Source organism: Protopterus annectens, chromosome 6.part0 (genome assembly GCF_019279795.1).
Source record: "Protopterus annectens isolate FY-2018-M chromosome 6.part0, PAN1.0, whole genome shotgun sequence".
NCBI classification, from domain to species: Eukaryota; Metazoa; Chordata; order Ceratodontiformes; family Protopteridae; genus Protopterus; species Protopterus annectens.
Window position 1 is genome coordinate 1,126,159,293 of NC_056737.1, and position 12,945 is coordinate 1,126,172,237.

Here is a 12,945-nt window from a genome sequence, read left to right on the forward strand (position 1 = left end):
GACCTGTAAATAATAAACCAGCTCAGCTCCCCAGACACTGCAAACTTTAATAGACCAAACGAGCAAAAAAACACATAATAATTCTATACATATGAACAGATAACTTAGTGCTTTCACCCACATACATAGTCAGGCATCATCAGAGTAAAAAACCCTTCATCTTTGTTGCATTTAAAGCTATTAGTTACAAACACACCCCTCTAGGCAATCAACCCCTACCAAAAAACAATTTATAAATTAAAGTCACAGTAAAACATCACTCCTATGCTTGTTTGAAAGCACTGTTACTTATAACGAGAAAAATATTGTTAAACTAAAACACAGACATTTAAAAAAAACTATATATAAACATGTTTGTGTAAAAGTAGTAAATACAAATAATAAATAAAAAATAATAATATAATACTTAACATTCTTCAAACAAATGTAGATTTGTACTTTAAAATACTAGAGACTGAGATGTGATCATTAATGCCTGGAGGTCTAGATGCATCCAGCCTCAACTGCCAGATGCACTCCCTCATCTCAAGTAAAACTTTTAAATCACCTCCTTTGTCATTAAATGGAATTCTGTCTATTACAAAGAACAGAAATCTCTTAAAATTAGGGCAACTCAGACTATGCATATACAAGGCATTGTTAGTTCTTTTGTTCCTGATGTCTCTTAGGTGTTCCAGGATTCTGAGCCTTAACTATCTTGTTGTTTTCCCAACATAGAAAGTTGAACAGCTCAAACATGTAGCAATGTACACTACCATCTTAGTGTTACAGTTACAGAATCCAGGATACCTAATAGTTTTATAGAAGCCTTGAACCGCCACATAAGAGCCATTGTTGATAAACTTACATATACTACAAACTCCACATTTACTCATTTTGGAGCTCTTATATGTCTCAATATTAGGTTCAGCTTCCATCAATTCTTTAAGGTTCCTACCACTATTATATGTAAAAGTTGGGGTGTTACCTATAATACTTATAGTATCACTATCAAAAGAACTTTGCCAAGTATCCTTAATAATTCTAATAATTTATCCTGCCTGCTCATTATATGGCAAAATCATAGCCCGTTTTTTGTGTTGTGCATGGGACTCTGAAGCCATCTCATTCCTCCCCCAGGAATTCCTTCGTTAAACCCCCATGTAAAATAGGTTTAAAGGATGTAGTTCTCTTAGTTTCTATTTCTTTTCTAACTCTGGACATGCATGATGTAAGCCTAAATTCGAGTAGATATCGCAAGAAAACTTATTCTAATAGTTTCTTGCATTTTCAGAGTTGTCATCCCCACTATATCAAGAAGAACTTGGTCAAAGGCCAAATGGATAGACTATCCAGGCTGATTAGTGAGGATGAACGGCTAAACATTGAGCTGACCAGCTTGACTGCTATGTTTGCAGAAAGGGGTTATCCACAAGAAATTTTGTCCAGAGTTAGAAAAGAAATAGAAACTAAGAGAACTACATCCTTTAAACCTATTTTACACGGGGGTTTAACGAAGGAATTCCAGGAGGGGAATGAGTTGGCTTCAGAGTCCCATGCAGAACTCAAAAAACGGGCTATGATTTTGCCATATAATGGGCAGGCAGGACAAATTATTAGAATTATTAAGGATACTTGGCAAAGTTCTTTTGATAGTGATACTATAAGTATTATAGGTAACACCCCAACTTTTACATATAGTAGGGGTAGGAGCCTTAAAGAATTGATTGAAGCTGAACTTAATATTGAGACATATAAGAGCTCCAAAATGAGTAAATGTGGAGTTTGTAGTATATGTAAGTTTATCAACAATGGCCCTTATGTGGCTGTTCAAGGCTTCTATAAAACTATTAGGTGTCCTGGATTCTGTAACTGTAATAGTAAGATGGTAATGTACATTGCTACATGTTTGAGCTGTTCAACTTTCTATGTTGGGAAAACAACAAGAAAGTTAAGGCTCAGAATCCTGGAACACCTAAGAGACATCAGGAACAAAAGAACTAACAATGCCTTGTATATGCATAGTCTGAGTTGCCCTAATTTTAAGAGATTACTGTTCTTTGTAATAGACAGAATTCCATTTAATGACAAAGGAGGTGATTTAAAAGTTTTACTTGAGATGAGGGAGTGCATCTGGCAATTGAGGCTGGATGCATCTAGACCTCCAGGCATTAATGATCACATCTCAGTCTCTAGTATTTTAAAGTACAAATCTACATTTGTTTGAAGAATGTTAAGTATTATATTATTATTTTTTATTTATTATTTGTAGTTACTACTTTTACACAAATATGTTTATATATAAGTTTTTTAAAATGTCTGTGTTTTAGTTGAACAATATTTTTTCTAGTTATAAGTAACAGTGCTTTTAAACAAGCATAGGAGTGATGTTTTACTGTGACTTTAATTTATAAATAGTTTTTTGGTAGGGGTTGATTGCCTAGAGGGGTGTGTTTGTAACTAATAGCTGTAAATGCAACAAAGATGAAGGGTTTTTTTACTCTGATGATGCCTGACTATGTAAGTGGGTGAAAGCGCTAAGTTATCTGTTCATATGTATAGAATTATTATGTGTTTTTTTGCTCGTTTGGTCTATTAAAGTTTGCAGTGTCTGGGGAGCTGAGCCGGTTTATTATTTACAAGTCTCTGGTGTTACATTGTGTCGGCTGGTAGTTTACTGTTCTTCTGACCGGCTTCTTTGATCCTGTCACCTTTGGTGGACGACAGCTATGGAGCAGCTTATACTGCAGTATGTTGAACTGACCAACAAACTAGTTCATTTATTTAAGGAGAAAGGCATGGCGGTCAACGTTCCAAATAATATTCAAATGGAGGAACCATTGTTGACTGAATCGCAGGTACAGCTGTGTACTCTTCATACACCCCCTTCTACTAGCAGTGGTGAAGCGGCGGTTAACACGTCAGTTAATTTGGTGAATAACAGGGGGTTGACAACAAACAACCAAGTCACCAGAACAAACTGCTGTTCACCCAAAAACTTTGATGCACTTCTTAGGGCTCCAGCTATGGATTGGAAGCCAGAAGCCGGAAGCAACCAGAACCGGGTACTTTAAAGGTACAATTAGGTCAATTCGAAAACAAATTAAGAAAGCTGAAAGCCCTACAAATGGATAATGTGTTTCTGGAGAAATCCCTTGAGCTCAAACAAGTTCCGAAGGGGCTCAGGTTATTTAAACTGCCGATGGGTTTTGAAGTAGGTACGGATGGTTTCAAGGGACTACTGGCCTTCTATGACCGGACAGGTATGTAATTGATAAAAATCATTATTCGGAATAACATTAATAGACTAGAGACTTTAAAGGAGGATCTTGGTTTACGTAATAGTAACATCACAAAAGATTTGCTTTTTGAGTTTAACAAAAACAAATATGACAAGATTATTTATGAAACAGAAAAGTTTGTGAAAAAGGTCTTGAGACTAAAATGGTTAAACTCAAAGGGGATACTAGTGACTATGCTACTAATCAGGTATACACGCATTTTAAGGAATTTAAACGTGTAAATGATAACTCTAGTTTTTTTACTAATGTCAACACAGCGGGTAATTCCCGACAGGATATGTACAATGTCGGTGGGCAAATTGCTGATCAATTTGAGGATGAATCACTGACTGAGACTGAAATATACCATGACAATGAAGTTATTTTAGATCCTCACCCCATAAGGCACTCGGAACGCATTCGAGAGCGCAATCAGCAACAGGGGAGGGGCAGAGGGCAGAGGCAATACAACAACAAGAGGAGGTGGTCCCGGATGAACAACTGACCACCTTCAACAGTGACACTAAATCACACTATGAGGCTGGGTTACAGCCACTACATCATGGTATTTTTTGTGACAATTTTAGTGACAATTTTTGTAACTTTTTTTGTGATAACCAAAGGCAACAATGTTTTTCCTCTGTCTTTGAATCTGTTTCAGAAATTTCACCAGTGAATTGTTCACATTTGTTAAACAATAGTTTAGATAGTGTAACAAACACTGAGATTGAGGGGAAGAACGCCACGCAGATATTTGTGAACAATTCACTTGATTTAACTCAACAAACTATTGTGACACATTCTTGTAATTTGGTTAAAGTTGACAATGTTAGTGTTTACAACATCTCTAACTTAGAGTTAATGGATAACTATTTGTCTCTATTCAAGAAGGGGTTTACATTTGTCCCTTCCTTTAGAAATGAAACAGCTAAAGTATTGGTTAACTTTAAGATGTATACTAGACAGTTAAACTTGGAAGTATTTTTTTACAAAAAACCTAGTCCAACCATTGACAATGTGATTGGACTAAAGAGGTCGAGTACCTTTATACCTCCTGCACACCCATGTATTCATATCTTCGAGAAGTTGTGTGAGGCACAACTTAGAAGAATGTTAAGGGGACCAAGGAGGGAACTGGATAACCTAACACCTGGGGAGAGGTTTTGTCTTCAAGAACTAACTACCACTAATTTGTATAGGGTCATGAAACCTGACAAGGGAGGTGGGGTGGTGATCATGTCTAACATTGACTACTCGAACAAGATGTACAGTCTTCTGAGTGATACAAACACATATACCAGAGTATCTAGGAACGAAATGTGTATGGCATACACTAAAATTGACTGGCGTCTTTACGAGTGGTTAATGGATGGGATCATTGATGTTAATGAATATCATTATTTGATGGTTGAATTCCCAGTGACCCCCTCCATTTTTGGAATTCCAAAAATTCACAAAAATCAGAATGACCCACCCTTTCGCCCAATAGTGTCAGCAAAAGGCTCCAAAACAGAAGCAATGGCCTCCTACGTAGATTTTCATTGTAAAGGTATTGTTAAAAGTTTGCCACATATCCTGAGGGATTCGTGGCATTGTTTGGAGGTTATTAGACAAAAACAAACCTTTGAACCATTTTTGATGGTGACGATTGATGTCATAAACCTTTTTTCGATCATTCCTCAGGTACAAGGTCTGGAAATGTTTAGTAGGAGTTTGAACAAATACAGTGGTTTCTATACTGTTAAACGCAGTGTGATAGTAGATCTTATGGAAATGGTTCTGTCAAACAATTTTGTTGGATTTGAAGGTGAACTATTTAGACAAGTGGCAGGAGTTGCCATGGGTGCTAGGTGTGCGCCAGTCTATGCCAACTTGGTACTGGCAGAATGGGAGATGGAGAAGGTGTTCCCTGCTGAGTATGTGAAACAGGTAACACTTTATTTGCGTTACCTTGACGATATACTAATTTATGGACAGGGAGTAGGGATGAGATCCATACATTTGTTGATTTTCTTAACAACACTACCCCAGTCTTAAAATTCACCTACACTATACATGGGGAAACCTGCAATTATTTGGATATATTGTTATACAAAAACATGCATGATGTAAGCCTAAATTCGAGTATATATCGCAAGAAAACTTATTCTAATAGTTTCTTGCATTTTCAGAGTTGTCATCCCCACTATATCAAGAAGAACTTAGGCCAAATGGTTAGATTATCCAGGCTGATTAGTGAGGATGAACGGCTAAACATTGAGTTGACCAGCTTGACTGCTATGTTTACAGAAAGGGGTTATTCACAAGAAATGTTGTCTAGAGTTAGAAAAGAAATAGAAACTAAGAGAACTACATCCTTTAAACCCATTTTACATGGGGGTTTAACGAAGGAATTCCAGGAGGGGAATGAGTTGGCTTCAGAGTCCCATGCAGAACACAAAAAACGGGCTATGATTTTGCCATATAATGGGCAGGCAGGACAAATTATTAGAATTATTAAGGATACTTGGCAAAGTTCTTTTGATAGTGATACTGTAAGTATTATAGGTAACACCCCAACTTTTACATATAGTAGGGGTAGGAGCCTTAAAGAATTGATGGAAGCTGAACCTAATATTGAGACATATAAGAGCTCCAAAATGAGTAAATGTGGAGTTTGAAGTATATGTAAGTTTATCAACAATGGCCCTTATGTGGCGGTTCAAGGCTTCTATAAAACTATTAGGTATCCTGGATTCTGTAACTGTAATACTAAGATGGTAATGTACATTGCTACATGTTTGAGCTGTTCAACTTTCTATGTTGGGAAAACAACAAGAAATTTAAGGCTCAGAATCCTGGAACACCTAAGAGACATCAGGAACAAAAGAACTAACAATGCCTTGTATATGCATAGTCTGAGTTGCCTTAATTTTAAGAGATTTCTGTTCTTTGTAATAGACAGAATTCCATTTAATGACAAAGGAGGTGATTTAAAAGTTTTACTTGAGATGAGGTTGTGCATCTGGCAGTTGAGGCTGGATGCATCTAGACCTCCAGGCATTAATGATCACATCTCATTCTCTAGTATTTTAAAGTACAAATCTACATTTGTTTGAAGAATGTTAAGTATTATATTATTATTTTTATTTATTATTTGTATTTACTACTTTTACACAAACATGTTTATATATTGTTTTTTTAAAATGTCTGTGTTTTAGTTGAACAATATTTTTTCTAGTTATAAGTAACAGTGCTTTTAAACAAGCATAAGAGTGATGTTTTACTGTGACTTTAATTTATAAATTGTTTTTTGATAGGGGTTGATTGCCTAGAGGGGTGTGTTTGTAACTAATAGCTTTAAATGCAACAAAGATGAAGGGTTTTTTAACTCTGATGATGCCTGACTATGTATGTGGGTGAAAGCACTAAGTTATCTGTTCATATGTATAGAATTATTATGTGTTTTTTTGCTTGTTTGGTCTATTAAAGTTTGCAGTGTCTGGGGAGCTGAGCCAGTTTATTATTTAAAAGGTAGATCATGCCTGCTCACCTTGGTCGACTTCTCTGAGTCAAGTCACCAGAGCTGTAGATGAAGGCAAGGTGGTTCATACAGCCTACTTTGATCTGGCCAAGGCCTTTGATGCCATTCCCCACTCAGGAATCATAGAAAAACTCACTAAGCTAGGCATCAACCCCTATATCACTAGGTGGGTTGCAAACTGGCTCACAGATAGAACCCACAATGTGAAAGTAGCTGACTCCAAGTTAGACTACCGACTAGTCACGAGTGGAGTCCCACAGGGTTCGGTCCTGGGTCCTCTCCTGTTTGATATCTACTTCTCTGAAGGCCGGGCCAACACAAAGGGACTCTGGCTGACAAAGTTCGCAGACAATTGCAAGTTGGGAGCTATTATTAACTCCCCAAGTGATGTTGACATCCTACAGAATGGCTTCAGTCAGGATGGCCGAGTGGTCTGAGGCACCAGACTCAAGGATTGAACTCCTTCCAATGTTCACGGGGATTCTGGTCTCCATATGGAAGCGTGGGTTCAAATCCCACTTCTGACAGGTGGCTTTTTCCCCGCCTTTCTAAGCTAGTATAGTCCAATTTTCAGGTTAGTGCTGAATTCAGGGCTGTGTTACAAGTTTCTATGTTTGCTCATGCCTTACTTGGATAGAAGGAAGTTTCTGTGTTCATCTGTGAGAGAGGGGAGCTTTGAGCAGCCTATCTGTCCCTGGAGGAGTGGTTTCAGCCCAGAAATTAGTAGTTTATTGGCCATTTTGGGCTAATTTCTATCTTTTTCATTTCCCTGCTATAAAACCCACATTTGCGAGGTTTTTGCACTTGTATACAGCTCAGCAAGCTCCTGCCTGGTGCCATGCAGAGTTCTACAGCAGCAGAGAGACAAAAGAGAGACTTTGGAGTGATTGTTATTTTTTTTTAATTTTCTTGCAGCTTTTAGCTAATTCCGCCTAAAACGCTGATTGTTTTAGAGTTTCTGTGATTTAAAAAGCTTGTTTCAGCTACATATTGCATTTATTTACTGCCTGCACTTTAAGAAAGTCATTTTTGTTTAAATTACATGTTTAACTGTTGTAGCTACACACTAAAGTGTGATTGCCATTTCTGTGCATTTAACGTTTTTTTGATTGTATCTGCTTTATTTTCTGGTGATATATATATATATATATATATATATATATATATATATATATATATATATATACTTGTTTTCCCACCTTTCTAAGTTAGTATAGTCCAGTTTTCAAGTTAGTGCTGAATTCAGGGCAGTGTTACAAGCTTCTGTGTTTGCCCATACCTTACTTGGATAGAAGGAAGTTTCTCTATTCACCTGTGAGAGAGGGGAGCTTTTAGCAGCTTATCTGTCCCTGGAGGAGTGGTTTCAGCCCAGAAATTAGTAGTTTATTGGCCAGTTTGGGCTAATTTCTATCTCTTTCATTTCCCTGCTATAAAACCCGCATTAGCGGGGTTTTGTGTGCCGGGCAGCACCGGTTAGCTAAGGTATAACTATTCCTGGCTCCACAAAGTCTACTCTTCAATTTTTCCCTTGGAACTAGAGAAACTTTCAACTTAAGCACTCAAACCGTTAACTTCTCAGCCCGGCACTTGCTCAAAACTCATAGCAAGCACTAATAAACCTTAGCACTAGACCCCCTATACTCTAGAGAAGGACAAGGCTCTCTATTCAGTAAAACAGTTCACTGTACCTATCCAGGCATGTCCAAGGGGCAGTTTCAGGTGTACTCTCCGGTCCAACTAGTGAATCTGGGCATTTTGAGGCAATGTTACAACTGCCTCATGTACACAGACAACCCTCTCCTCCTACCACCAAACACTAATACATGTGAGAGATGCAATTATACAGCCAAACTGGAGGCTAAGCTCTCTCAACCCAAGACTGGGCCAGACAGTCAAGAGGAGAAGGGAATTACTTACATCACACCACCAGTCTCACATAGACCTATGAAACCAGCACCGGCAAAAAACACACATAAATACACAAAAACATACTCGGAGGCTCTGAATAAAAATCTGCAAAAGCAACAGAGACCTCCAAAGCAGACATCGAAACATCCTCCACCCCCCCCAACACAAACCATGAAACACATACTTCACAAAACCAGTGTGCCACGTAATCAACGCCCTTAAGGCAAAATAACATACCCAACACACTAGTAATAGGTGACTCTGTAGTCAGGCACACTGACATCCCACTCACTACGCTGAACAAGGAGAAAGGTCACTGTTAGCTGCTTGTCGGGTGCCAGGATCCGCCACATAACAGAAGCACTCAGGTCACTCCAGAACAAGTACAAATATGACTCTGTCATTGTCGATGTTGGTGTGAATGACCTGAGCTGTTCCTCCCTGGACTACATGAAAAGAGACATGGAAGAGCTCTCTGATCACATAGCCCAGGCCGGTATGACCCTGACCCAGAGTAGCATCCTGCCCTCACCAAGAATGATACCATGGTATAAAGAAAAAAATTATCAATTTCAATAATTGACTAAGCTTTTGGTGTCATTCAAAGGGGATCCAGTGTCTGTCAGCCTGGGATGACATGCTCGACAAGCCACACTGCTTCACTAGAGACGGCTTGCACCTGTCGACCTTAGGCTTTCGAATACTGGCCAAGGCTCTTGCCACCCCCATAGTGCCTTTTTTAGGCAAGGCTCAAAAGACAAACCCACTGCCTTAAATAGCACAAGTAACAAAAAACTGAGGGTAATGCTACTCAATGCCAGAAATCTAAACTTCAAAATGCATGCACTCGAGGCACTTCTCAGTATGGAGAAAAATCGATATATGTGCAGTAACAGAAACCTGGTTTAATGCTCCAGAGAGCACCCCAGCATAACCAGGATGCAACTCATACCATACATTTCGGCCACAAAACCTAGACCGAAATACAAAGGATACCCACACCTCCAGGTTAGTGGCACAGCAAGATGCTTCAGAGATCATTCAGGTGCAACTAAAAACGGGCAAAACTGCAATTCAAATTGTAGCTTGCTACAGATCACCCATCATGTCCCAGGACCCCCCCCCCGCATTCCGCATTTCTGGAGACACTGGGAAACATAAAGGCCCTACCAAACACCCTGATATTGGGTGATTTCAATTACCCAAACATTAACTGGGAGAACTACTCAAGTACTAACTCCCTTGCCCAAAATTTCCTAGAATTTATAAACTCAAACGCCCTGGATCAACTGGTCAGCACCCCCACCAGAGGTGACAACATATTGGACCTGGGCATCTCCAACATGGGTGACCAGTGTTCCACACCAGAGGTCAATCCCTCGCTGGTTAGATCTGACCATAAATTAATCACTCTGGATATCCACATTCCGCCCCCACCCCCGGTCAAAGAAACCACCGTGAAAAACTTTTCAAAAGCAAACTTCATGTTATTTAAGACTGAGGTGGAAAGTTTCAAAGCCCCCATGCTAAAGGATAATGCTGCCCAAGCTGCAAAATCCTTTACTAATGCACACTACAGGCAGCTACAAGAATGCATGGATGGTGCTATCCCAAGCAAAACCAAAACTCACTCCTCCAAGAAAAGGAAACCAGTCTGGTGGACCCCTGCCATAAACAAGCTGTACAATAGAAGGAGGAAACTAGTACAGAAAAGAGTAAAATCCCAAGAAGGGAAGACATCCCTAATCAGTATCAGCAAGAAACTATGATCCCTCATAAAATCATCCAAGGCTAGCTTCGAAAGAAAAATTGCCAAGGACTCCAATGATAACCACAAGGCATTTTTTAACTATGTCAAGAATCTAAGTGGCGATTCTCAGATCTGCTCGGACGTGGTGCAGAATGGCACAAAATACACTGAACCGACCAATATCGCCAACATCCTGGCAGACAGGTTCAGTGCAGACTTTACCCCCCTCTCACCCCCAAAAGGGCCCATAACCATACCAGAAGAATGTAGTGCCCCTGAAATCACAGACACGCAGGTTAAAACAGCCGTATCCAAAGCCAAAAACAGCATCAGTGGGCCGAATGGTGTCCCAGGCTGCGTCCTACATGACCTCAAAGATTAACTAACCCCTCACCTAAACACACTGTTCAAACTCAGCCCCTCCACAGGCTACGTACCCATAGAGTGGCGCACAGCAACGGTTATTCCACTCCACAAAGGTGGCGCCACAACAGACCCTGGGAACTATCGCCCTATAAGCCTGACTAGCTTGGTCTGCAAGGCTATTGAGCGCATCATCATCATGGATCTCATTAACCGGGACTTTGGGAACCTCCAAACACTGGACCCTACCCATTTCGGCTTTGTTAAGGGCAGATCATGCCTCCTAAACCTGGTGTACTTTTTTGAGACAGTTACCAAGGCTATAGATGAGGGAAAGGTGATACACACAGTCTACCTAGACCTCGCAAAGGCCTTCGACACCATTCCCCATTCTGGTATTATAGACAAGCTCACTAGCTTGAACATAAACCCCTACATCACAAGATGGGTTGCCAACTGGCTCATGGACAGAACCCACATGGTAAGAGTTGCTGGAGCTAAGTCTGACTCTAAACCGGTTACAAGTGGTGTTCCCCAGGGGTCAGTCCTAGGACCGCTCCTGTTCGGCATATACTTCTAAGAGGTACAGGCAAGCACAGGAGGACTATAGCTGACCAAGTTTGCAGACGACTGCAAACTAGGGCTATAATTGACTCTCCAGCTGACACAGACATCCTCCAAATGGGTCTCTCTTAGACAGATACCTGGTGTCAGAACCATGGTCTCAAGCTAAATGCCAAAAGGTGCATAGTCATCCCCTTTGGAAAAAACAAAGTACCCACAAACTACCACATAGGTGGTTGCCTCCTAAATACAGAAGATGTAATAAGGGATCTGGGGACCCAAGTAGATAGTAATCTCTCCCTTGATAATCACATTACCAAAGTGGTTAGAAAATCCGTCTATGTGGCCCACCTAATCACAAAAGGGTTTGCATCCAGATCAAAAAAGGTCATTGTGCTCCTCTACGCATCACTCATCAGACCCATCATAGAGTACAGCGCCCTATTTTGGATGTACCTTACAAGACACCTGCAACAGCTGGAAAGACCATAGAAGTACCTCACCAAGAGGATCACTGGCCTAAAACAGATGCCCTATGCAGCTCGACTGAAGAAACTCCAGCTGTACTCGGTTGCATACCACCCACTCACAGGTGAGCTCTGCCTGACATACAAGGCCATGTCCATCCCAGAATTGATGGACATGCTCCACGAAAAGAAAACCATATCCCCTCCAGCCAGACGCTCTGGGGATCTAAACCTCACCACAACAATAATTAGGGCGTGCTGGAAGGATAGATTCCTGTCCCAGAGACTTCCAATGCTTTGGAACAAGATTCCAGTCTACATTAGGCAGAGCTCCTCGCTAACACTCTTCAAGAGAAACCTTGACGAGTTGATGGGAAACAGAATGTTTACCCCGGGGATCACTTCAATGGCTCTGCTGGACAGAGGCACAGGGAACTAATCTAAGGGGGCGGCGAAAGCCAATACATTCCAGCTAGGCTTATAAACGCCTTCGGGCAGATAGCCTAGTACCTACCTGTGAACCAACGACTAGTGTCAGAACCATGGCCTTAAGCTCATTGTCAAAAAATGTGTTGTCATCCCCTTTGGGAAAAACCTGGTTCCCATGAATTACCACATCAATGGTAGTCCACTGAACACAGAAGGCGTTATAAGAGATCTGGAACACAGGTTGACAGCAACCTCTCTTTTGATCACCACATTGCCACTGTGGTCAGAAAGTCCTTCTATGTGGCACATCTCATTACTAAGGGTTTTGCATCCAGGAAGAAAGAGATTATTGTCTCCCTCTACTCTTCCCTCATTAGGCCAATCATCGAGTACAATGCCCCATTTGGCATGTACCTCACTAGACACCTGCAACAACTGGAGAGGCCGCAAAGGTACCTCACAAAGAGGATCCTAGGCCTTAAACACTTGTCCTATATGGACAGACTAAAAAAACTACAACTATTCTCTGTCTCATATCGCCTACTTAGAGGCGATCTCTGCTTGACTTACAAAGTCATGTCTGACCCATGTTAAAAATGCTACATCTAAATAAATCCCAGTCCCTCCGCACCACATGCTCCAGAGACCTCAACCTCATTACCATAATCAACAGAACGTACT

General features: G+C 40.5%; 1 protein-coding gene and 1 non-coding gene across 2 annotated transcripts in view; both read left to right on the forward strand.

The window, feature by feature from the left end:
- LY75 (lymphocyte antigen 75) overlaps positions 1 to 12,945 on the forward strand; it is a 3,856,564-nt gene that overhangs the window by 3,092,193 nt on the left and 751,426 nt on the right. The gene's annotated exons all lie outside the window — the stretch shown is intronic.
- On the forward strand, positions 7,198 to 7,310 carry TRNAL-CAA. Its single transcript has 2 exons — positions 7,198 to 7,235; positions 7,265 to 7,310. It is a non-coding gene; the product is annotated as a tRNA-Leu (tRNA).